Source organism: Carcharodon carcharias, assembly GCF_017639515.1.
Source record: "Carcharodon carcharias isolate sCarCar2 chromosome 29 unlocalized genomic scaffold, sCarCar2.pri SUPER_29_unloc_9, whole genome shotgun sequence".
NCBI classification, from domain to species: domain Eukaryota; kingdom Metazoa; phylum Chordata; class Chondrichthyes; order Lamniformes; family Lamnidae; genus Carcharodon; species Carcharodon carcharias.
The window spans coordinates 170,001-196,686 of record NW_024470682.1 but is presented as its reverse complement, the minus strand read 5'-3'; the positions used below and the strand labels follow the sequence as shown (position 1 = coordinate 196,686).

At 53.1% G+C, this 26,686-nt stretch overlaps 2 protein-coding genes across 6 annotated transcripts in view; one reads left to right on the top strand and one right to left on the bottom strand.

The window, feature by feature from the left end:
* Positions 1-26,686, bottom strand: part of LOC121274120 (myelin-associated glycoprotein-like) — a 292,428-nt gene that overhangs the window by 176,425 nt on the left and 89,317 nt on the right. The gene's annotated exons all lie outside the window — the stretch shown is intronic.
* The window catches only part of LOC121274119 (myelin-associated glycoprotein-like), a 48,383-nt gene that overhangs the window by 196 nt on the left and 21,501 nt on the right, over positions 1-26,686 (top strand). The window lies entirely within an intron of this gene.

The following is a 26,686-nucleotide window of genomic DNA, read 5'->3' as shown; positions in this document are numbered from 1 at the left end:
CTTGCTACTCCTGTCAAATCTCTTCTGTATAGCATGATCTCTGGATGTCCCAGAGCACTTTACAATTGAGTTCACCCTTTTATCGAAGTGTGGTTACTGTTGTAACGTAGGAAATTCAGCAGCCAATTAGCGCACAGCAAGCTCCCACAAACAGCAATGTGATCATCTGTTTTTAGTGATGTTGGTTGAGGGATAAATATTGGTCCCAGGACGCTGGGGAGAACTCCCTCCTGCTCTTCCTCCAAATAGTGGCTGTGGGATCTTTCACACCCGCCCGAGAGGGCAGACGGGGGACTCGGTTTAGTGTCTAATATTGGACTAATCTCCAGGCGAGGTTGACTGGATGGATTATTGACAAGGTCCATTCAACCTGTAAAGAGTTTCTCTGTTTTGAAATACCCGATCAAACATCGAGTTCTGTGTCTAAACCTTGTGTTGAAAAGACACCTTTCCAGCTCTTCACCTGCCATTAGCTTGTTGAGTCTTCACACGCTCCGTCTGTCCGTGACCAACCCCTCTTAGCTCATCCTTTCCTTGTCGTACATCGAGCTGTTCATCCTGACGGGTTCCATCCTTCCCAGTAACACTCCATTTCCGACATCAAACTAACTCCCAACACGTTGATGAATTGTATGGATTCCAGCGTCAGTTGGTTCTGTCTGAGGCTGTTTCTCTGACGGGGACCGAGCTGTTCTGAACGGACATTGTGTTCAGCAGTTCTTATTGTCGATCAGACTGTTCAACCAGTGCTGCTGTTCACTGAGGTGACTCCGATTCTACATTCACACATTAATGATCTCATGTCCAGCAGCAAACATCTGAATGAAGCAAGGTTCAAGAAAAAACCCAGCTGCTTGATCCTACAGTTATCTGTTCAGGCATGGCCCCTTGTTCAAAATAACAAACATTATTTAAAAATAGTGATCACATGAGCCTGGTTAACAAGGAAATGAAACTATGAACAATTTGCAGTAAAGTGAAACGTACAGGACTAATCTATTTATATTGAGCTGATGATATGGAATTTTACACAAGGCATGTTGCTAATTTCAAACAACATCTGAAGTATGGCAGTTCTGAGAGTGCAGCACTCCCTCAGTACTGACCCTCTGAGAGTGCAGCACTCCCTCAGTACTGACCCTCCGACAGTGCAGCATTCCCTCAGTACTGACCCTCTGACAGTGCAGCACTCCCTCAATACTGACCCTCTGACAGTGCAGCACTCCCTCAGTACTGACCCTCTGACAGTGCAGCACTCCCTCAGTACTGACCCTCCGACAGTGCAGCACTCCCTCAGTACTGACCCTCCGACAGTGCAGCACTCCCTCAGTACTGATCCACTGACAGTGCAGCACTCCCTCAGTACTGACCGTACGACAGTGCAGCACTCCCTCAGTTCTGACCCACAACAGTGCAGCAACCCCTCTGTACTGACCCTCCAATAGTGCAGCACTTCCTCAGTACTGACCCACTGACAGTGCCCATTCAGCCCCTCGAGCCTGTTAAAAGGTAACAGGAGAACCATTCATTCCCTTGAGCCTGTTACGCAGGAACAGGAGGAGGCCCATTCAGCCCCTCGAGACTGTTACACAGGAACCGGTCGAGGCCCATTCAGCTCCCTCGATCCTTTTACACAGAAACAGGAGGAGGCCCATTTTGTTCACTTGGGCCTGTTACACAGGAACACGAGACCCATTCAGTCCCATCAAGCTTGTTTCAAGAGAAGAGGAGGAGGCCCACTCAGCCCCTCGAGGCTCTTACACAAGAACAAGAGAACAAGTGGAGGGCCACTCAGCCCCTCAACCCTGTTATACAGTAACAGGAGAACCATTCAGCCCCTCAAGCTTGTTTCAAGAGACGAGGAGGAGGCCCACTCAGCACCTCGAGGCTTTTACACAAGAACAAGTGGAGGTCCACTCAGCCCCTCAACCCTGTTACACAGGAACAAGAGAACCATTCAGTCCCTCTAGCCTTTTACACAGGAACAGGAGGAGGCCCATTCAGTCCCTCGAGCCTGTTACACAGGAACAGGAGGAGGCCCATTCAGTCCTTCGAGCCTGTTACACAGGAACAGGAGGAGGCCCATTCAGTCCCTCGAGCCTGTTACACAGGAACAGGAGGAGGCCCATTCAGCCTCAGAAGCCTGTTACACAGGAACAGGAGGAGGTCCATTCAGTCAATCAAGCCTGTTACACGGGAACAGGAGGAGGCCAATCCAGTCCCTCGAGCCTGTCATACAGGAAGAGGAATAGGCCCATTCAGCCCCTCGAGCCTGTTATATAGGAACAGGAGGAGGCCCATTCAGTCACTCGAGCCTGTTATATAGGAACAGGAGGAGGCCCATTCAGCCACTCGAGCTTGTTACACAATAACAGGAGGAGGCCCATTCAGACCCTCAAGCCTGTTACACAGGAACAGGAGGAGGCCCATTCAGCCCCTCAAGGTTGTTTCAGGAGAAGAGGCGGAGTCCCACTCAAAGCCTCGAGGCTTTCACGCAAGGACAACTGGAGGACCACTCAGCCTCTCAATCCTGTTACACAGTAACAGGAGAACCATACAGCCCCTCGAGCCTGTATCAAATGAACAGGAGGAGGCCCATTCGTCTCCATGAACCTGTTACTCAGGAACAGGAGGAGGCCCATTTGCCTCATGAGTCTGTTACACAGGAACAAGTGGAGGTCCACTCAGCCCCTCAACCATGTTACACAGTAACAGCAGAACCATTAATTCCCTTGAGCCTGTAACACAGGAACAGGAAGAGGCCCATTCAGTCCCCTTGAACGTGTTACACAGTAACAGGAGGAGGCCCACTGAGCCCCTCAAGTCGGTTACACAGGAACAGGAGGAGGCCCATTCAGCTCCTCATGCTTGTTGTAATAGAAGAGGAGGAGGCCTACTCATCCAAACGAGGCTTTTACACAAGAACAAGTGGAGGTCCACTCAGCCCCTCAACCCTGTTACACAGTAACAGGAGAACCATTCATTTCCTCAAGCCTGATACACAGGAACAGGAGGAGGCCCATTCAGCCCCTCGAGCCTGTTACAGAGGAACAGGAGGAGGTCCATTCAGTCCCTCAAGCCTGTTACACGGGAACAGGAGGAGGCCAATCCAGTCCCTCGAGCCTGTCATACAGGAAGATGAATAGGCCCATTCAGCCCCTCGAGCCTGTTATATAGGAACAGGAGGAGGCCCATTCAGTCACTCGAGCCTGTTATATAGGAACAGGAGGAGGCCCATTCAGCCACTCGAGCCTGTCATACAGGAAGAGGAATAGGCCCATTCAGACCCTCAAGGTTGTTTCAGGAGAAGAGGCGGAGTCCCACTCAAAGCCTCGAGGCTTTCACGCAAGAACAACTAGAGGACCACTCAGCCTCTTAATCCTGTTACACAGTAACAGGAGAACCATACAGCCCCTCGAGCCTGTATCAAAAGAACAGGAGGAGGCCCATTCGTCTCCATGAACCTGTTACTCAGGAACAGGAGGAGGCCCATTTGCCTCATGAGCCTGTTACACAGGAACAAGTGGAGGTCCACTCAGCCCCTCAACCATGTTACACAGTAACAGCAGAACCATTAATTCCCTTGAGCCTGTAACACAGGAACAGGAAGAGGCCCATTCAGTCCCCTTGAACGTGTTACACAGTAACAGGAGGAGGCCCATTGAGCCCTTCAAGTCGGTTACACAGGAACAGGAGGAGGCCCATTCAGCTCCTCATGCTTGTTGTAATAGAAGAGGAGGAGGCCTACTCATCCAAACGAGGCTTTTACACAAGAACAAGTGGAGGTCTACTCAGCCCCTCAACCCTGTTACACAGTAACAGGAGAACCATTCATTTCCTAAAGCCTGATACACAGGAACAGGAGGAGGCCCATTCAGCCCCTCGAGCCTGTTACAGAGGAACAGGAGGAGGCCCATTCAGTCCCTCGAGCCTGTTACACAGGAACAGGAGGAGGCCCATTCAGCCGCAGAAGCCTGTTACACAGGAACAGGAGGAGGTCCATTCAGTCACTCAAGCCTGTTACACGGGAACAGGAGGAGGCCAATCCAGTCCCTCGAGCCTGTCATACAGGAAGAGGAATAGGCCCATTCAGCCCCTCGAGCCTGTTATATAGGAACAGGAGGAGGCCCATTCAGTCACTCGAGCCTGTTATATAGGAACAGGAGGAGGCCCATTCAGCCACTCGCGCTTGTTACACAATAACAGGAGGAGGCCCATTCAGACCCCCAAGCCTGTTACACAGGAACAGGAGGAGACCCATTCAGCCCCTCAAGGTTGTTTCAGGAGAAGAGGCGGAGTCCCACTCAAAGCCTCGAGGCTTTCACGCAAGAACAACTGGAGGACCATTCAGCCTCTCAATCCTGTTACACAGTAACAGGAGAACCATACAGCCCCTCGAGCCTGTATCAAATGAACAGGAGGAGGCCCATTCGTCTCCATGAACCTGTTACTCAGGAACAGGAGGAGGCCCATTTGCCTCATGAGTCTGTTACACAGGAACAAGTGGAGGTCCACTCAGCCCCTCAACCATGTTACACAGTAACAGCAGAACCATTAATTCCCTTGAGCCTGTAACACAGGAACAGGAAGAGGCCCATTCAGTCCCCTTGAACGTGTTACACAGTAACAGGAGGAGGCCCACTGAGCCCCTCAAGTCGGTTACACAGGAACAGGAGGAGGCCCATTCAGCTCCTCATGCTTGTTGTAATAGAAGAGGAGGAGGCCTACTCATCCAAACGAGGCTTTTACACAAGAACAAGTGGAGGTCCACTCAGCCCCTCAACCCTGTTACACAGTAACAGGAGAACCATTCATTTCCTCAAGCCTGATACACAGGAACAGGAGGAGGCCCATTCAGCCCCTCGAGCCTGTTACAGAGGAACAGGAGGAGGTCCATTCAGTCCCTCAAGCCTGTTACACGGGAACAGGAGGAGGCCAATCCAGTCCCTCGACCCTGTCATACAGGAAGATGAATAGGCCCATTCAGCCCCTCGAGCCTGTTATATAGGAACAGGAGGAGGCCCATTCAGTCACTCGAGCCTGTTATATAGGAACAGGAGGAGGCCCATTCAGCCACTCGAGCCTGTCATACAGGAAGAGGAATAGGCCCATTCAGCCCCTCGAGCCTGTTATATAGGAACAGGAGGAGGCCCATTCAGTCACTCGAGCCTGTTATATAGGAACAGGAGGAGGCCCATTCAGCCACTCGAGCTTGTTACACAATAACAGTAGGAGGCCCATTCAGACCCTCAAGCCTGTTACACAGGAACAGGAGGAGGCCCATTCAGACCCTCAAGGTTGTTTCAGGAGAAGAGGCGGAGTCCCACTCAAAGCCTCGAGGCTTTCACGCAAGAACAACTGGAGGACCACTCAGCCTCCTAATCCTGTTACACAGTAACAGGAGAACCATACAGCCCCTCGAGCCTGTATCAAAAGAACAGGAGGAGGCCCATTTGTCTCCATGAACCTGTTACTCAGTAACAGGAGGAGGCCCATTTGCCTCATGAGCCTGTTACACAGGAACAAGTGGAGATCCACTCAGCCCCTCAACCATGTTACACAGTAACAGCAGAACCATTAATTCACTTGAGCCTGTAACACAGGAACAGGAAGAGGCCCATTGAGTCCCCTTGAACGTGTTACACAGTAACAGGAGGAGGCCCATTATGCCCTTCAAGTCGGTTACACAGGAACAGGAGGAGGCCCATTCAGCTCCTCATGCTTGTTGTAATAGAAGAGGAGGAGGCCTACTCATCCAAACGAGGCTTTTACACAAGAACAAGTGGAGGTCCACTCAGCCCCTCAACCCTGTTACACAGTAACAGGAGAACCATTCATTTCCTCAAGCCTGATACACAGGAACAGGAGGAGGACCATTCAGCCCCTCGAGCCTATTACAGAGGAACAGGAGGAGGCCCATTCGGTCCCTCGAGCCTGTTACACAGGAACAGGAGGAGGCCCGTTCAGCCCCACAAGCCTATTACACAGGAACAGAGGGCGGCACATTCATCTCCATGAACCTTTTACACAGGAACAGGAGGAGGCCCATTCAGCCCCTCAAGCTTGTTTCAAGAGAAGAGGAGGAGGCCCACTCAGCCCCTCGAGGCTTTTACACAAGAACAAGTGGAGGACCACTCAGCCCCTCAACCCTGTAACACAGTAACAGGAGAACCATTCATTCCCGCGAGCCTGTTAAGCAGGAACAGGAAGAGGCCCATTCAGTCCCTCGACCCTGTTACACAGGAACAGGAGAACCATTCAGTCCTTCGAGCCTGTTACACAGGAACAGGAAGAAACCCATTCAGCCCCTCAAGCCTGTTAGATAGGAACAGGCGGAGGCCCATTCAGCTCCCATGATCCTGAGACACAGGAACAGGTGGAGGCCCATTCTGTTCACTTGACCCTGTTACACAGGAACACGAAATCCATTCAGTCCCATCAAGCTTGTTACACAGGAACAGGAGGAGGCCCATTCAGCCCCTCGAGACTTTTACACAAGAACTAGTAAAGGTCCACTCAGCCCTCAACCCTGTTACACAGTAACAGGAGAACCATTCAGTCCCTCGACCCTGTTACACAGGAACAGCAGGTGTCCCATTCAGCCACTCGACCCTGTTACACGAGAACTGGAGGAGGCCCATTTAGCCTCATGACCCTGTTAGAAAGGAACAGGAGGAGGTCCATTTGTTCACTTGGGCCTATTATACAGGAACAGGAAGCCCATTCAGTCCCCTCGAGCCTGTTACACAGGAACAGGAGGAGGCCCATTCAGCCCCTTAAGCCTGTTACACGAGAAGAGGAGGAGGCCCACTCAGCCCCTCGAGGCTTTTACTCAAGAACAAGTGGAGACCCACTCAGCCCCTCAACCCTGTTACACAGGAACAGGAGAACCATTCAGCCCCTCGAGCCTGTTACACAGGAACAGGAGAAGGCACATTCAGCCACTCAAGCCTGTTACACAGGAACAGGAGGAGGCCCATTCAGCCCCTTGAGCCTGTTACACAGCAACAGGAGGAGGCACATTCAGCCCCTCGAGCCTGTTACATGAGAACAGGAGGAGGCCCATTCAGCCACTCAAGCCTGTTTAATAGGAACAGGTGGAGGCCCATTCAGCTCCCTCGATACTTTAACACAGGAACAGGACGAGGCCCATTCTGTTCGCTTGGGCCTGTTAAACAGGAACACAAGACCCATTCAGTCACATCAATCTTGTTGCACAGAAACAGGAGGAGGCCCATTCAGCCCCTTAAGCCTGTTACACGAGAAGAGGAGGAGGCCCACTCAGCCCCTCGAGGCTTTTACACAAGAACAAGTGGAGGTCCACTCAGCCCCTCAACCCTGTTACACAGTAACAGGAGAATCATTCATTCCCTCGAGCCTGTTACACAGGAACAGGAGAATCATTCATTCCCTCGAGCCTGTTACACAGGAACAGGAGGAGGCCCATTCAGCATCCTCGAGCCTGTTACACAGGAACAGGAGGAGGCCCATTCAGCATCCTCGAGCCTGTTACACAGGAACAGGAAGAGGCCCATTCAGTCCCCTTGAACCTGTTACACAGGAACAGGAGGAGGCCCATTTAGCCCCCTCGAGCCTGTTACACAGGAACAGGAGGAGGCCCATTCAGTCCCTCGAGCCTGTTACACAGGAACAGGAGGAGGCCCATTCAGCCCCCTCGAGCCTGTTACACAGGAACAGGAAGAGGCCCATTCAGTCCCCTTGAAACTGTTACACAGGAACAGGAGGAGTCCCACTCAGCCCCTCGAGGCTTTTACACAGGAACAAGTGGAGGACCACTCAGCCCCTCAACCCTTTTACACAGTAATAGTAGAACCATTCATTCCCGTGAGCCTGTTACACAGGAACTGGAGGAGGCCCATTCAGCCACTCGAGCCTGTTACACAGGAACAGGAGGAGGTCCATTCATTCCCTCGAGCCTGTTACACGGGAACAGGAGGAGGCCCATCCAGTCCCTCGAGCCTGTTATACAGGAATAGGAGTAGGCCCATTTGCTCCATGAGACTGTTGCACAGGAACAGGAAGATGCCCATTCAGCCCCTTGAGCCTGTTATATAGGAACAGGAGGAGGCCCATTCAGCCACTCGAGCCTGTTACACAAGAACAGGAGGAGGCCCATTCAGCCCCTCAAGCCTGTTACACAGGAACAGGAGGAGGCCCATTCAGCCACTCAAGCCTGTTAGATAGGAACAGGTGGAGGCCCATTCAGCCCCTCAAGCTTGTTGCAATAGAAGAGGAGGAGGTCCATTCAGCCCCTCGAGGAATTTACACAAGAACAAGTGGAGGTCCACTCAGCCCTCAAGCCTGTTACACAGTAACAGGAGAACCATTCAGCCCCTCGAGCCTGTTACGCAGGAACAGGAGGAGGCCCATTCAGTCCCTGGACCCTGTTACACAGGAACAGGAGAACCATTCAGTCCTTCGAGCCTGTTACACAGGAACAGGAAGAAACCCATTCAGCCCCTCAAGCCCTTTAGATAGGAACAGGTGGAGGCTCATTCAGCTCCCTCGATCCTTTTACACAGGACCAGGTGGAGGCCCATTCAGCTCCATTGATCCTTAGACACAGGTACAGGAGGAGGCCCATTCTGTTCACTTGACCCTGTTACACAGGAACACGAGACCCATTCAGCCCCTTAAGCCTGTTACACGAGAAGAGGAGGAGGCCCACTCAGCCCCTCGAGGCATTTACACAAGAGCAAGTGGAGGCCCACTCAGCCCCTCAACCCTGTTACACAGGAACAGGAGAATCATTCATTCCCTCGAGCCTGTTACACAGGAACAGGAGGAGGCCCATTCAGCCACTCAAGCCTGTTACACAGGAACAGGAGGTGGCCCATTCAGCATCCTCGAGCCAGTTACACAGGAACAGGAGGCCCATTCAACCTCCTCGAGCCTGTTACACAGGAACAGGAGGCCCATTCAGCCCCATCGAGCCTGTTACACAGGAACAGGAGGCCCATTCAACCTCCTCGAGCCTGTTACACAGGAACAGGAGGCCCATTCAACCTCCTCGAGCCTGTTACACAGGAACAGGAGGCCCATTCAACCTCCTCGAGCCTGTTACACAGGAACAGGAGGAGGCCCGTTCAGCCCCACAAGCCTATTACACAGGAACAGAGGGCGGCACATTCATCTCCATGAACCTTTTACACAGGAACAGGAGGAGGCCCATTCAGCCCCTCAAGCTTGTTTCAAGAGAAGAGGAGGAGGCCCACTCAGCCCCTCGAGGCTTTTACACAAGAACAAGTGGAGGACCACTCAGCCCCTCAACCCTGTAACACAGTAACAGGAGAACCATTCATTCCCGCGAGCCTGTTAAGCAGGAACAGGAAGAGGCCCATTCAGTCCCTCGACCCTGTTACACAGGAACAGGAGAACCATTCAGTCCTTCGAGCCTGTTACACAGGAACAGGAAGAAACCCATTCAGCCCCTCAAGCCTGTTAGATAGGAACAGGCGGAGGCCCATTCAGCTCCCATGATCCTGAGACACAGGAACAGGTGGAGGCCCATTCTGTTCACTTGACCCTGTTACACAGGAACACGAAATCCATTCAGTCCCATCAAGCTTGTTACACAGGAACAGGAGGAGGCCCATTCAGCCCCTCGAGACTTTTACACAAGAACTAGTAAAGGTCCACTCAGCCCTCAACTCTGTTACACAGTAACAGGAGAACCATTCAGTCCCTCGACCCTGTTACACAGGAACAGCAGGTGTCCCATTCAGCCACTCGACCCTGTTACACGAGAACTGGAGGAGGCCCATTTAGCCTCATGACCCTGTTAGAAAGGAACAGGAGGAGGTCCATTTGTTCACTTGGGCCTATTATACAGGAACAGGAAGCCCATTCAGTCCCCTCGAGCCTGTTACACAGGAACAGGAGGAGGCCCATTCAGCCCCTTAAGCCTGTTACACGAGAAGAGGAGGAGGCCCACTCAGCCCCTCGAGGCTTTTACTCAAGAACAAGTGGAGGCCCACTCAGCCCCTCAACCCTGTTACACAGGAACAGGAGAACCATTCAGCCCCTCGAGCCTGTTACACAGGAACAGGAGAAGGCACATTCAGCCACTCAAGCCTGTTACACAGGAACAGGAGGAGGCCCATTCAGCCCCTTGAGCCTGTTACACAGCAACAGGAGGAGGCACATTCAGCCCCTCGAGCCTGTTACATGAGAACAGGAGGAGGCCCATTCAGCCACTCAAGCCTGTTTAATAGGAACAGGTGGAGGCCCATTCAGCTCCCTCGATACTTTAACACAGGAACAGGACGAGGCCCATTCTGTTCGCTTGGGCCTGTTAAACAGGAACACAAGACCCATTCAGTCACATCAATCTTGTTGCACAGAAACAGGAGGAGGCCCATTCAGCCCCTTAAGCCTGTTACACGAGAAGAGGAGGAGGCCCACTCAGCCCCTCGAGGCTTTTACACAAGAACAAGTGGAGGTCCACTCAGCCCCTCAACCCTGTTACACAGTAACAGGAGAATCATTCATTCCCTCGAGCCTGTTACACAGGAACAGGAGGAGGCCCATTCAGCATCCTCGAGCCTGTTACACAGGAACAGGAGGAGGCCCATTCAGCATCCTCGAGCCTGTTACACAGGAACAGGAAGAGGCCCATTCAGTCCCCTTGAACCTGTTACACAGGAACATTGGAGGCCCATTTAGCCCCCTAGAGCCTGTTACACAGGAACAGGAGGAGGCCCATTCAGTCCCTCGAGCCTGTTACACAGGAACAGGAGGAGGCCCATTCAGCCCCCTCGAGCCTGTTACACAGGAACAGGAAGAGGCCCATTCAGTCCCCTTGAAACTGTTACACAGGAACAGGAGGAGTCCCACTCAGCCCCTCGAGGCTTTTACACAGGAACAAGTGGAGGACCACTCAGCCCCTCAACCCTTTTACATAGTAATAGTAGAACCATTCATTCCCGTGAGCCTGTTACACAGGAACTGGAGGAGGCCCATTCAGCCACTCGAGCCTGTTACACAGGAACAGGAGGAGGTCCATTCATTCCCTCGAGCCTGTTACACGGGAACAGGAGGAGGCCCATCCAGTCCCTCGAGCCTGTTATACAGGAATAGGAGTAGGCCCATTTGCTCCATGAGACTGTTGCACAGGAACAGGAAGATGCCCATTCAGCCCCTTGAGCCTGTTATATAGGAACAGGAGGAGGCCCATTCAGCCACTCGAGCCTGTTACACAAGAACAGGAGGAGGCCCATTCAGCCCCTCAAGCCTGTTACACAGGAACAGGAGGAGGCCCATTCAGCCACTCAAGCCTGTTAGATAGGAACAGGTGGAGGCCCATTCAGCCCCTCAAGCTTGTTGCAATAGAAGAGGAGGAGGTCCATTCAGCCCCTCGAGGAATTTACACAAGAACAAGTGGAGGTCCACTCAGCCCTCAAGCCTGTTACACAGTAACAGGAGAACCATTCAGCCCCTCGAGCCTGTTACGCAGGAACAGGAGGAGGCCCATTCAGTCCCTGGACCCTGTTACACAGGAACAGGAGAACCATTCAGTCCTTCGAGCCTGTTACACAGGAACAGGAAGAAACCCATTCAGCCCCTCAAGCCCTTTAGATAGGAACAGGTGGAGGCTCATTCAGCTCCCTCGATCCTTTTACACAGGACCAGGTGGAGGCCCATTCAGCTCCATTGATCCTTAGACACAGGTACAGGAGGAGGCCCATTCTGTTCACTTGACCCTGTTACACAGGAACACGAGACCCATTCAGCCCCTTAAGCCTGTTACACGAGAAGAGGAGGAGGCCCACTCAGCCCCTCGAGGCATTTACACAAGAGCAAGTGGAGGCCCACTCAGCCCCTCAACCCTGTTACACAGGAACAGGAGAATCATTCATTCCCTCGAGCCTGTTACACAGGAACAGGAGGAGGCCCATTCAGCCACTCAAGCCTGTTACACAGGAACAGGAGGTGGCCCATTCAGCATCCTCGAGCCAGTTACACAGGAACAGGAGGCCCATTCAACCTCCTCGAGCCTGTTACACAGGAACAGGAGGCCCATTCAGCCCCATCGAGCCTGTTACACTGGAACAGGAGGCCCATTCAACCTCTTCGAGCCTGTTACACAGGAACAGGAGGCCCATTCAACCTCCTCGAGCCTGTTACACAGGAACAGGAGGCCCATTCAACCTCCTCGAGCCTGTTACACAGGAACAGGAGGCCCATTCAGCCCCATCGAGCCTGTTACACAGGAACAGGAGGCCCATTCATCCCCCTCGAGCCTGTTACACAGGAACAGGAGGCCCATTCAGCCCCATCGAGCCAGTTACACAGGAACAGGAGGCCCATTCAACCTCCTCGAGCCTGTTACACAGGAACAGGAGGCCCATTCAGCCCCATCGAGCCTGTTACACAGGAACAGGAGGCCCATTCAACCTCCTCGAGCCTGTTACACAGGAACAGGAGGCCCATTCAACCTCCTCGAGCCTGTTACACAGGAACAGGAGGCCCATTCAACCTCCTCGAGCCTGTTACACAGGAACAGGAGGCCCATTCAGCCCCCTCGAGCCTGTTACACAGGAACAGGAGGAAGCCCATTCAGCCCCTTAAGCCTGTTACACAGGAACAGGAGGAGGCCCATTCAGCCCATCGAGCCTGTTACATGAGAACAGGAGGAGGCCCATTCAGCCACTCAAGCGTGTTTAATAGGAACAGGTGGAGGCCCATTCAGCTCCCGCGATCCTTTAACACAGGAACAGGACGAGGCCCATTCTCTTCGCTTGGGCCTCTTAAACAGGAACATGAGACCCATTCAGTCCCATCAAGATTGTTACAAAGGAACAGGAGGAGACCCATTTGCCTCATGAGCCTATTACACAAGAACAATTGGAGGTCCATTCAGCCCCTCAACCCTGTTACACAGGAACAGGAGAATCATTCATTTCCTTGAGCCTGTTACACAGGAACAGGAGGAGGCCCATTCAGCCCCTTGAGCCTGTTACACAGGAACAGGAGGAGGCCCATTCAGCCCCCTCGAGCCTGTTACACAGGAACAGGAGGAGGCCCATTCAGCCCCTTGAGCCTGTTACACAGGAACAGGAGGAGGCCCATTCAGCCCCTCGAGCCTGTTACATGAGAACAGGAGGAAGCCCATTCAGCCACTCAAGCCTGTTTAATAGGAACGTGTGGAGGCCCATTCAGCTCCCTCGATCCTTTAACACAGGAACAGAACGAGGCCCATTCTCTTCGCTTGGACCTGTTAAACAGGAACATGAGACCCATTCAGTCACATCAATCTTGTTGCACAGAAACAGGAGGAGGCCCATTCAGCCCCTTAAGCCTATTACACGAGAAGAGGAGGAGGCCCACTCAGCCCCTCGAGGCTTTTACACAAGAACAAGTGGAGGCCCATTCAGCCCCTCAACCCTGTTACACAGGAACAGGAGAATCATTCATTTCCTTGAGCCTGTTATACAGGAACAGGAGGAGGCCCATTCAGCCCCCTCGAGCCTGTTACACAGGAACAGGAGGAGGCCTATTCAGCCCCTTAAACCTGTTACATGAGAACAGGAGGAGGCCCATTCAGCCACTCAAGCTTGTTTAATAGGAACTGGAGGAGGCCCATTCAGCTCCCTCGATCCTTTAACACAGGAACAGGACGAGGCCCATTCTCTTTGCTTGGGCCTGTTAAACAGGAACATGAGACCCATTCAGTCCCATCAAGATTGTTACAAAGGAACAGGAGGAGGCCCATTTGCCTCATGAGACTATTACACAAGAACAGTTGGAGGTCCACTCAGCCCCTCAACCCTGTTACACAGTAATGGGAGAAATATTCAGCCCCTCGAGCCTGTAAACAGGAACACGAGACCCATTCAGCCACTCAAGGCTGATACATGAGAACTGGAGGAGCCCCATTCAGCCCCTCGAGCTTGTTTCAAGAGAAGAGGAGGAGGCCCATTCGGTCCCTCGACCCTGTTACACAAGAACAGGAGGAGGCCCATTTAGTCCCTCGAGCCTGTTACACATAAACAGGAGGAGGCCCATTCAGTTCCTCGACCCTGTTACACAGGAACAGGATGAGGCCCATTCAGCCCCTCGGGCCTCTTACACAGGAACAGGACAACCACTCAGTCCCTCTAGCCTGTTACACAGGAACAGGATGAGGCCCATTCATCCCCTCGAGCCTGTTACACAGGAACAGGATGAGGCCCATTCATCCCCTCGAGCCTGTTAAACAGGAACATGAGACCCATTCAGTCCCATCAAGATTGTTACAAAGGAACAGGAGGAGGCCCATTTGCCTCATGAGCCTATTACACAAGAACAATTGGAGGTCCATTCAGCCCCTCAACCCTGTTACACAGGAACAGGAGGAGGCCCATTCAGTCCCCTTGAACCTGTTACACAGGAACAGGAGGAGGCCCATTCAGTCCCCTTGAACCTGTTACACAGGAAAAGGAGGAGGCCCATTCAGCCCCCTCGAGCCTGTTACACAGGAACAGGAGGAGGCCCATTCAGCCCCTCAAGCCTGTTACACAGGAACAGGAGGAGGCCCATTCAGTCCTTCGAGCCTGTTACACAGGAACAGGAAGAGGCCCCTTCAGTCCCTCGAGCCTGTTACACAGGAACAGGAAGATGCACATTCAGTCCCCTTGAACCTGTTACACAGGAACAGGGGAGGCCCATTCAGCCCCTCAAGCTTGTTTCAGGAGATGAGGCGGAGTCCCACTCAGCCCCTCGAGGCTTTTACACAGGAACAAGTGGAGGACCACTCAGCCCCTCAACCCTTTTACACAGTAATAGTAGAACCATTCATTCCCGTGAGCCTGTTACACAGGAACTGGAGGAGGCCCATTCAGCCACTCGAGCCTGTTACACAGGAACAGGAGGAGGTCCATTCATTCCCTCGAGCCTGTTACACGGGAACAGGAGGAGGCCCATCCAGTCCCTCGAGCCTGTTATACAGGAATAGGAGTAGGCCCATTTGCTCCATGAGACTGTTGCACAGGAACAGGAAGATGCCCATTCAGCCCCTTGAGCCTGTTATATAGGAACAGGAGGAGGCCCATTCAGCCACTCGAGCCTGTTACACAAGAACAGGAGGAGGCCCATTCAGCCCCTCAAGCCTGTTACACAGGAACAGGAGGAGGCCCATTCAGCCACTCAAGCCTGTTAGATAGGAACAGGTGGAGGCCCATTCAGCCCCTCAAGCTTGTTGCAATAGAAGAGGAGGAGGTCCATTCAGCCCCTCGAGGAATTTACACAAGAACAAGTGGAGGTCCACTCAGCCCTCAAGCCTGTTACACAGTAACAGGAGAACCATTCAGCCCCTCGAGCCTGTTACGCAGGAACAGGAGGAGGCCCATTCAGTCCCTGGACCCTGTTACACAGGAACAGGAGAACCATTCAGTCCTTCGAGCCTGTTACACAGGAACAGGAAGAAACCCATTCAGCCCCTCAAGCCCTTTAGATAGGAACAGGTGGAGGCTCATTCAGCTCCCTCGATCCTTTTACACAGGACCAGGTGGAGGCCCATTCAGCTCCATTGATCCTTAGACACAGGTACAGGAGGAGGCCCATTCTGTTCACTTGACCCTGTTACACAGGAACACGAGACCCATTCAGCCCCTTAAGCCTGTTACACGAGAAGAGGAGGAGGCCCACTCAGCCCCTCGAGGCATTTACACAAGAGCAAGTGGAGGCCCACTCAGCCCCTCAACCCTGTTACACAGGAACAGGAGAATCATTCATTCCCTCGAGCCTGTTACACAGGAACAGGAGGAGGCCCATTCAGCCACTCAAGCCTGTTACACAGGAACAGGAGGTGGCCCATTCAGCATCCTCGAGCCAGTTACACAGGAACAGGAGGCCCATTCAACCTCCTCGAGCCTGTTACACAGGAACAGGAGGCCCATTCAGCCCCATCGAGCCTGTTACACAGGAACAGGAGGCCCATTCAACCTCCTCGAGCCTGTTACACAGGAACAGGAGGCCCATTCAACCTCCTCGAGCCTGTTACACAGGAACAGGAGGCCCATTCAACCTCCTCGAGCCTGTTACACAGGAACAGGAGGCCCATTCAGCCCCATCGAGCCTGTTACACAGGAACAGGAGGCCCATTCATCCCCCTCGAGCCTGTTACACAGGAACCGGAGGACCATTCAGCCCCCTCGAGCCTGTTACACAGGAACAGGAGGAAGCCCATTCAGCCCCTTAAGCCTGTTACACAGGAACAGGAGGAGGCCCATTCAGCCCATCGAGCCTGTTACATGAGAACAGGAGGAGGCCCATTCAGCCACTCAAGCGTGTTTAATAGGAACAGGTGGAGGCCCATTCAGCTCCCGCGATCCTTTAACACAGGAACAGGACGAGGCCCATTCTCTTCGCTTGGGCCTCTTAAACAGGAACATGAGACCCATTCAGTCCCATCAAGATTGTTACAAAGGAACAGGAGGAGACCCATTTGCCTCATGAGCCTATTACACAAGAACAATTGGAGGTCCATTCAGCCCCTCAACCCTGTTACACAGGAACAGGAGAATCATTCATTTCCTTGAGCCTGTTACACAGGAACAGGAGGAGGCCCATTCAGCCCCTTGAGCCTGTTACACAGGAACAGGAGGAGGCCCATTCAGCCCCCTCGAGCCTGTTACACAGGAACAGGAGGAGGCCCATTCAGCCCCTTGAGCCTGTTACACAGGAACAGGAGGAGGCCCATTCAGCCCCTTGAGCCTGTTACAGAGGAACAGGAGGAGGCCCATTCAGCCCCTCGAGCCTGTTACATGAGAACAGGAGGAAGCCCATTCAGCCACTCAAGCCTGTTTAATAGGAACGTGTGGAGGCCCATTCAGCTCCCTCGATCCTTTAACACAGGAACAGAACGAGGCCCATTCTCTTCGCTTGGACCTGTTAAACAGGAACATGAGACCCATTCAGTCACATCAATCTTGTTGCACAGAAACAGGAGGAGGCCCATTCAGCCCCTTAAGCCTATTACACGAGAAGAGGAGGAGGCCCACTCAGCCCCTCGAGGCTTTTACACAAGAACAAGTGGAGGCCCATTCAGCCCCTCAACCCTGTTACACAGGAACAGGAGAATCATTCATTTCCTTGAGCCTGTTATACAGGAACAGGAGGAGGCCCATTCAGCCCCCTCGAGCCTGTTACACAGGAACAGGAGGAGGCCTATTCAGCCCCTTAAACCTGTTACATGAGAACAGGAGGAGGCCCATTCAGCCACTCAAGCTTGTTTAATAGGAACTGGAGGAGGCCCATTCAGCTCCCTCGATCCTTTAACACAGGAACAGGACGAGGCCCATTCTCTTTGCTTGGGCCTGTTAAACAGGAACATGAGACCCATTCAGTCCCATCAAGATTGTTACAAAGGAACAGGAGGAGGCCCATTTGCCTCATGAGACTATTACACAAGAACAGTTGGAGGTCCACTCAGCCCCTCAACCCTGTTACACAGTAATGGGAGAAATATTCAGCCCCTCGAGCCTGTAAACAGGAACACGAGACCCATTCAGCCACTCAAGGCTGATACATGAGAACTGGAGGAGCCCCATTCAGCCCCTCGAGCTTGTTTCAAGAGAAGAGGAGGAGGCCCATTCGGTCCCTCGACCCTGTTACACAAGAACAGGAGGAGGCCCATTTAGTCCCTCGAGCCTGTTACACATAAACAGGAGGAGGCCCATTCAGTTCCTCGACCCTGTTACACAGGAACAGGATGAGGCCCATTCAGCCCCTCGGGCCTCTTACACAGGAACAGGACAACCACTCAGTCCCTCTAGCCTGTTACACAGGAACAGGATGAGGCCCATTCATCCCCTCGAGCCTGTTACACAGGAACAGGATGAGGCCCATTCATCCCCTCGAGCCTGTTAAACAGGAACATGAGACCCATTCAGTCCCATCAAGATTGTTACAAAGGAACAGGAGGAGGCCCATTTGCCTCATGAGCCTATTACACAAGAACAATTGGAGGTCCATTCAGCCCCTCAACCCTGTTACACAGGAACAGGAGGAGGCCCATTCAGTCCCCTTGAACCTGTTACACAGGAACAGGAGGAGGCCCATTCAGTCCCCTTGAACCTGTTACACAGGAAAAGGAGGAGGCCCATTCAGCCCCCTCGAGCCTGTTACACAGGAACAGGAGGAGGCCCATTCAGCCCCTCAAGCCTGTTACACAGGAACAGGAGGAGGCCCATTCAGTCCTTCGAGCCTGTTACACAGGAACAGGAAGAGGCCCCTTCAGTCCCTCGAGCCTGTTACACAGGAACAGGAAGATGCACATTCAGTCCCCTTGAACCTGTTACACAGGAACAGGGGAGGCCCATTCAGCCCCTCAAGCTTGTTTCAGGAGATGAGGCGGAGTCCCACTCAGCCCCTCGAGGCTTTTACACAGGAACAAGTGGAGGACCACTCAGCCCCTCAACCCTTTTACACAGTAATAGTAGAACCATTCATTCCCGTGAGCCTGTTACACAGGAACTGGAGGAGGCCCATTCAGCCACTCGAGCCTGTTACACAGGAACAGGAGGAGGTCCATTCATTCCCTCGAGCCTGTTACACGGGAACAGGAGGAGGCCCATCCAGTCCCTCGAGCCTGTTATACAGGAATAGGAGTAGGCCCATTTGCTCCATGAGACTGTTGCACAGGAACAGGAAGATGCCCATTCAGCCCCTTGAGCCTGTTATATAGGAACAGGAGGAGGCCCATTCAGCCACTCGAGCCTGTTACACAAGAACAGGAGGAGGCCCATTCAGCCCCTCAAGCCTGTTACACAGGAACAGGAGGAGGCCCATTCAGCCACTCAAGCCTGTTAGATAGGAACAGGTGGAGGCCCATTCAGCCCCTCAAGCTTGTTGCAATAGAAGAGGAGGAGGTCCATTCAGCCCCTCGAGGAATTTACACAAGAACAAGTGGAGGTCCACTCAGCCCTCAAGCCTGTTACACAGTAACAGGAGAACCATTCAGCCCCTCGAGCCTGTTACGCAGGAACAGGAGGAGGCCCATTCAGTCCCTGGACCCTGTTACACAGGAACAGGAGAACCATTCAGTCCTTCGAGCCTGTTACACAGGAACAGGAAGAAACCCATTCAGCCCCTCAAGCCCTTTAGATAGGAACAGGTGGAGGCTCATTCAGCTCCCTCGATCCTTTTACACAGGACCAGGTGGAGGCCCATTCAGCTCCATTGATCCTTAGACACAGGTACAGGAGGAGGCCCATTCTGTTCACTTGACCCTGTTACACAGGAACACGAGACCCATTCAGCCCCTTAAGCCTGTTACACGAGAAGAGGAGGAGGCCCACTCAGCCCCTCGAGGCATTTACACAAGAGCAAGTGGAGGCCCACTCAGCCCCTCAACCCTGTTACACAGGAACAGGAGAATCATTCATTCCCTCGAGCCTGTTACACAGGAACAGGAGGAGGCCCATTCAGCCACTCAAGCCTGTTACACAGGAACAGGAGGTGGCCCATTCAGCATCCTCGAGCCAGTTACACAGGAACAGGAGGCCCATTCAACCTCCTCGAGCCTGTTACACAGGAACAGGAGGCCCATTCAGCCCCATCGAGCCTGTTACACAGGAACAGGAGGCCCATTCAACCTCCTCGAGCCTGTTACACAGGAACAGGAGGCCCATTCAACCTCCTCGAGCCTGTTACACAGGAACAGGAGGCCCATTCAACCTCCTCGAGCCTGTTACACAGGAACAGGAGGCCCATTCAGCCCCATCGAGCCTGTTACACAGGAACAGGAGGAGGCCCATTCATCCCCCTCGAGCCTGTTACACAGGAACCGGAGGACCATTCAGCCCCCTCGAGCCTGTTACACAGGAACAGGAGGAAGCCCATTCAGCCCCTTAAGCCTGTTACACAGGAACAGGAGGAGGCCCATTCAGCCCATCGAGCCTGTTACATGAGAACAGGAGGAGGCCCATTCAGCCACTCAAGCGTGTTTAATAGGAACAGGTGGAGGCCCATTCAGCTCCCGCGATCCTTTAACACAGGAACAGGACGAGGCCCATTCTCTTCGCTTGGGCCTCTTAAACAGGAACATGAGACCCATTCAGTCCCATCAAGATTGTTACAAAGGAACAGGAGGAGACCCATTTGCCTCATGAGCCTATTACACAAGAACAATTGGAGGTCCATTCAGCCCCTCAACCCTGTTACACAGGAACAGGAGAATCATTCATTTCCTTGAGCCTGTTACACAGGAACAGGAGGAGGCCCATTCAGCCCCTTGAGCCTGTTACACAGGAACAGGAGGAGGCCCATTCAGCCCCCTCGAGCCTGTTACACAGGAACAGGAGGAGGCCCATTCAGCCCCTTGAGCCTGTTACACAGGAACAGGAGGAGGCCCATTCAGCCCCTCGAGCCTGTTACATGAGAACAGGAGGAAGCCCATTCAGCCACTCAAGCCTGTTTAATAGGAACGTGTGGAGGCCCATTCAGCTCCCTCGATCCTTTAACACAGGAACAGAACGAGGCCCATTCTCTTCGCTTGGACCTGTTAAACAGGAACATGAGACCCATTCAGTCACATCAATCTTGTTGCACAGAAACAGGAGGAGGCCCATTCAGCCCCTTAAGCCTATTACACGAGAAGAGGAGGAGGCCCACTCAGCCCCTCGAGGCTTTTACACAAGAACAAGTGGAGGCCCATTCAGCCCCTCAACCCTGTTACACAGGAACAGGAGAATCATTCATTTCCTTGAGCCTGTTATACAGGAACAGGAGGAGGCCCATTCAGCCCCCTCGAGCCTGTTACACAGGAACAGGAGGAGGCCTATTCAGCCCCTTAAACCTGTTACATGAGAACAGGAGGAGGCCCATTCAGCCACTCAAGCTTGTTTAATAGGAACTGGAGGAGGCCCATTCAGCTCCCTCGATCCTTTAACACAGGAACAGGACGAGGCCCATTCTCTTTGCTTGGGCCTGTTAAACAGGAACATGAGACCCATTCAGTCCCATCAAGATTGTTACAAAGGAACAGGAGGAGGCCCATTTGCCTCATGAGACTATTACACAAGAACAGTTGGAGGTCCACTCAGCCCCTCAACCCTGTTACACAGTAATGGGAGAAATATTCAGCCCCTCGAGCCTGTAAACAGGAACACGAGACCCATTCAGCCACTCAAGGCTGATACATGAGAACTGGAGGAGCCCCATTCAGCCCCTCGAGCTTGTTTCAAGAGAAGAGGAGGAGGCCCATTCGGTCCCTCGACCCTGTTACACAAGAACAGGAGAAGACCCATTTAGTCCCTCGAGCCTGTTACACATAAACAGGAGGAGGCCCATTCAGTTCCTCGACCCTGTTACACAGGAACAGGATGAGGCCCATTCAGCCCTTCGGGCCTCTTACACAGGAACAGGACAACCACTCAGTCCCTCTAGCCTGTTACACAGGAACAGGATGAGGCCCATTCATCCCCTCGAGCCTGTTAAACAGGAACATGAGACCCATTCAGTCCCATCAAGATTGTTACAAAGGAACAGGAGGAGGCCCATTTGCCTCATGAGCCTATTACACAAGAACAATTGGAGGTCCATTCAGCCCCTCAACCCTGTTACACAGGAACAGGAGGAGGCCCATTCAGTCCCCTTGAACCTGTTACACAGGAACAGGAGGAGGCCCATTCAGTCCCCTTGAACCTGTTACACAGGAAAAGGAGGAGGCCCATTCAGCCCCCTCGAGCCTGTTACACAGGAACAGGAGGAGGCCCATTCAGCCCCTCAAGCCTGTTACACAGGAACAGGAGGAGGCCCATTCAGTCCTTCGAGCCTGTTACACAGGAACAGGAAGAGGCCCCTTCAGTCCCTCGAGCCTGTTACACAGGAACAGGAAGATGCACATTCAGTCCCCTTGAACCTGTTACACAGGAACAGGGGAGGCCCATTCAGCCCCTCAAGCTTGTTTCAGGAGATGAGGCGGAGTCCCACTCAGCCCCTCGAGGCTTTTACACAGGAACAAGTGGAGGACCACTCAGCCCCTCAACCCTTTTACACAGTAACAGTAGAACCATTCATTCCCGCGAGCCTGTTACACAGGAACAGAAGGAGGCCCATTCAGCCACTCGAGCCTGTTACACAGGAACAGGAGGAGGTCCATTCTTTCTCTCGAGCCTGTTAAACGAGAACAGGAGGAGGCCCATCCAGTCCCTCGAGCCTGTTATACAGGAATAGGAGTAGGCCCATTTGCTCCATGAGACTGTTACACAGGAACAGGAGGAGGCCCATTCAGCCCCTTGAGCCTGTTATATAGGAACAGGAGGAGGCTCATTCAGCCACTCAAGCCTGTTAGATAGGAACAGGTGGAGGCCCATTCAGCCCCTCAAGCTTGTTGAAATAGAAGAGGAGGAGGTCCATTCAGCCCTTCGAGGAATTTACACAAGAACAAGTGGAGGTCCACTCAGCCCTCAAGCCTGTTACACAATAACAGGAGAACCATTCAGCCCCTCGAGCCTGTTACGCAGGAACAGGAGGAGGCCCATTCAGTCCTTCGACCCTGTTACACATGAACAGGAGAACCATTCAGTCCTTCGAGCCTGTTACACAGGAACAGGAAGAAACCCATTCAGCCCCTCAAGCCCTTTAGATAGGAACAGGTGGAGGCCCATTCAGCTCCTTCGATCCTTTTACACAGGACCAGGTGGAGGCCCATTCAGCTCCATTGATCCTTAGACACAGGTACAGGAGGAGGCCCATTCTGTTCACTTGACCCTGTTACACAGGAACACGAGACCCATTCAGTCCCATCAAGCTTTTTACACAGGAACAGGAAGAGGGCCGTTCATTCCCTCGAACCTGTTATACAGGAACAGGAGGAGTCCCATTCAGCCCCCTCGAGCCTGTTACACAGGAACAGGAGGAGGCCCATTCAGCCCCTCGAGACTTTTACACAAGAACTAGTAAAGGTCCACTCAGCCCTCAACCCTGTTACACAGTAACAGGAGAACCATTCAGTCCCTCGAGCCTGTTATACAGGAACAGCAGGTGTCCCATTCAGCCACTCGACCCTGTTACACGAGAACTGGAGGAGGGCCATTTAGCCTCATGACCCTGTTAGAAAGGAACAGGAGGAGGTCCATTCAGTCCCTCAATCCTGTTACATAGGAACAGGAAGACACCTATTCAGCCCCTCAAGCCTGTTAGATATGAACAGGTTGAGGCCCATTCAGACCCTCGACTCTGTTACACAGGAACAGGAGGAGGCCCATTCAGCCACTCAAGCCTGTTTAATAGAACATGTGGAGGCCCATTCAGCTCCCTCGATCCTTTAACACAGGAACAAGACGAGGCTCATTCTGTTCGCTTGGGCCTGTTAAACAGGAACATGACACCCATTCAGTCACATCAAGATTGTTGCACAGAAACAGGAGGAGGCCCATTTCCCTCATGAGCCTATTACACAAGAACAATTGGAGGTCCACGCAGCCCCTCAACCCTGTTACACCAACAGGAGAATCATTCAGTCCCTCGAGCCTGTTACACAGGAACAGCAGGTGTCCCATTCAGCCACTTGACCCTGTTACACGAGAACTGGAGGAGGCCCATTTAGCCTCATGACCCTGTTAGAAAGGAACAGGAGGAGGTCCATTCAGTCCCTCAATCCTGTTACACAGGAACAGGAAGACACCTATTCAGCCACTCTAGCCTGTTAGATACGAAGAGGTTGAGGCCCATTCAGCTCCCTCAATCCTTTTACACAGAAACAGGCGGAGGCCCATTTGTTCACTTGGGCCTATTATACACGAACACAAGACCCATTCAGTCACATCAAGCTTGTTGCACAGAAACAGGAGGAGGCCCATTCAGCCCCTCGAGCCTGTTACACAGGAACAGGAGGAGGCCCATTCAGCATCCTCGAGCCTGTTACACAGGAACAGGAGGCCCATTCAGCCCCCTCGAGCCTGTTACACAGGAACAGGAGGAGGCCCATTCAGCCCCCTCGACCCTGTTACACAGGAACAGGAGGAGGCCCATTCAGCCCCTTAAACCTGTTACATGAGAACAGGAGGCGCCCCATTCAGCCACTCAAGCCTGTTTAATAGGAACAGGTGGAGGCCCATTCAGCTCCCTCGATCCTTTAACACAGGAACAGGACGAGGCCCATTCTGTTCGCTTGGGCCTGTTAAACAGGAACATGAGACCCATTCAGTCACATCAAGATTGTTACACAGGAACAGGAGGAGACCCATTTGCCTCATGAGCATATTACACAAGAACAAGTGGAGGTCCAGTCAGCCCCTCAACCCTGTTACACAGTAACGGGAGAAATATTCAGCTCCTCGAGCCTGTTAAACGGGAACACGAGACCCATTCAGCCACTCAAGCCTGTTACATGAGAACTGGAGGAGCCCCATTCAGCCCCTCGAGCTTGTTTCAAGAGAAGAGAAGGAGGCCCATTCAGCCCCTCGACCCTGTTACACAGGAACAGGAGGAGGCCAATTCAGCCCCTCGAGCCTGTTACACAGGAACAGGAGGAGGCCCATTCAGCCCCTCGAGCCTGTTACACAGGAACAGGAAGAGGCCCATTCAGTCCCCTTGAACCTGTTACACAGGAACAGGAAGAGGCCCATTCAGTCCCTCGAACATGTTATACAGGAACAGGGGAGGCCCATTCAGCCCCTCAAGCTTGTTTCAGGAGAAGAGGCGGAGTCCCACTCAGCCCCTCGAGGCTTTTACACAGGAACAAGTGGAGGACCACTCAGCCCCTCAACCCTGTTACACAATAACAGGAGAACCATTCATTCCCGTGAGCCTGTTACACAGGAACAGGAGGAGGTCCATTCAGTCCCTCAAGCCTGTTACATGGGAACAGGAGGAGGCCCATCCAGTCCCTCGAGCCTGTTATACAGGAATAGGAGTAGGCCCATTCAGCCCCCTCGAGCCTGTTACACAGGAACAGGAGGAGGCCCATTCAGCCCCCTCGAGCCTGTTACACAGGAACAGGAGGAGGCCCATTCAGCCCCCTCGAGCCTGTTACACAGGAACAGGAGGAGGCCCATTCAGCCCCTCGAGCCTGTTACACAGGAACAGGAGGAGGCCCATTCAGTCCCCTCCAGCCTGTTACACAGGAACAGGAGGAGGTCCATTCAGCCCCTTAAGCCTGTTACACGAGAAGAGGAGGAGGCCCACTCAGCCCCTCGAGGCTTTTACACAAGAACAAGTGGAGGTCCACTCAGCCCCTCAACCCTGTTACACAGGAACAGGAGAATCATTCATTCCCTCGAGCCTGTTATACAGGAACAGGAGGAGGCCCATTCAGCATCCTCGAGCCTGTTACACAGGAACAGGAGGAGGCCCATTCAGTCCCTCGAGCCTGTTACACAGGAACAGGAGGAGGCCCATTCAGCCCCCTCGAGCCTGTTACACAGGAACAGGAGGAGGCCCATTCAGCCCCTCGAGCCTGTTACACAGGAACAGGAGGAGGGCCATTCAGTCCCCTCCAGCCTGTTACACAGGAACAGGAGGAGGTCCATTCAGCCCCTTAAGCCTGTTACACGAGAAGAGGAGGAGGCCCACTCAGCCCCTCGAGGCTTTTACACAAGAAGAAGTGGAGGTCCACTCAGCCCCTCAACCCTGTTACACAGGAACAGGAGGAGGCCCATTCAGCCCCTCAAGCTTGTTGAAATAGAAGAGGAGGAGGTCCATTCAGCCCCTCGAGGAATTTTCACAAGAACAAGTGGAGGTCCACTCAGCCCTCAAAACTGTTACACAGTAAGAGGAGAACCATTCAGTCCCTCGAGCCTGTTACGCAGGAACAAGAGGAGGCCCATTCAGTCCCTTGACCCAGTTAAACATGAACAGGAGAACCATTCAGTCCTTCCAGCCTGTTACACAGGAACAGGAGGAGGCCCATTCAGCCCCCTCGAGCCTGTTGAATATGAACAGGTGGAGGCCCATTCAGCTCCATTGATCCTGAGACACATGAACAGGAGGAGGCCCATTCTGTTCACTTGACCCTGTTACACAGGAACACGAGACCCATTCAGTCCCATCAAGCTTGTTACACAGGAACAGGAAGAGGCCCGTTCATTCCCTCGAACCTGTTATACAGCAACAGGAGGAGGCCCGTTCAGCCCCCTCGAGCCTGTTACACAGGAACAGGAGGAGGCCCATTCAGCCCCTCGAGACTTTTACACAAGAACTAGTAAAGGTCCACTCAGCCCTCAACCCTGTAACACAGTAACAGGAGAACCATTCAGTCCCTCGAGCCTGTTACACAGGAACAGAAGGTGTCCCATTCAGCCACTCGACCCTGTTACACGAGAACTGGAGGAGGGCCATTTAGCCTCATGACCCTGTTAGAAAGGAACAGGAGGAGGTCCATTCAGTCCCTCAAACCTGTTACACAGGAACAGGAAGACACCTATTCAGCCCCTCAAGCCTGTTAGATATGAACAGGTTGAGGCCCATTCAGACGCTCGACCCTGTTACACAGGAACAGGCGGAGGCCCATTCAGCCCCCTCGACCCTGTTACACAGGAACAGGAGGAGGCCCATTCAGCCCCCTCGAGCCTGTTACACAGGAACAGGAGGAGCCCCATTCAGCCCCTTAAGCCTGTTGCATGAGAACAGGAGGAGGCCCATTCAGCCACTCAAGCCTGTTTAATAGAACATGTGGAGGCCCATTCAGCTCCCTCGATCCTTTAACACAGGAACAGGACGAGGCCCATTCTGTTCGCTT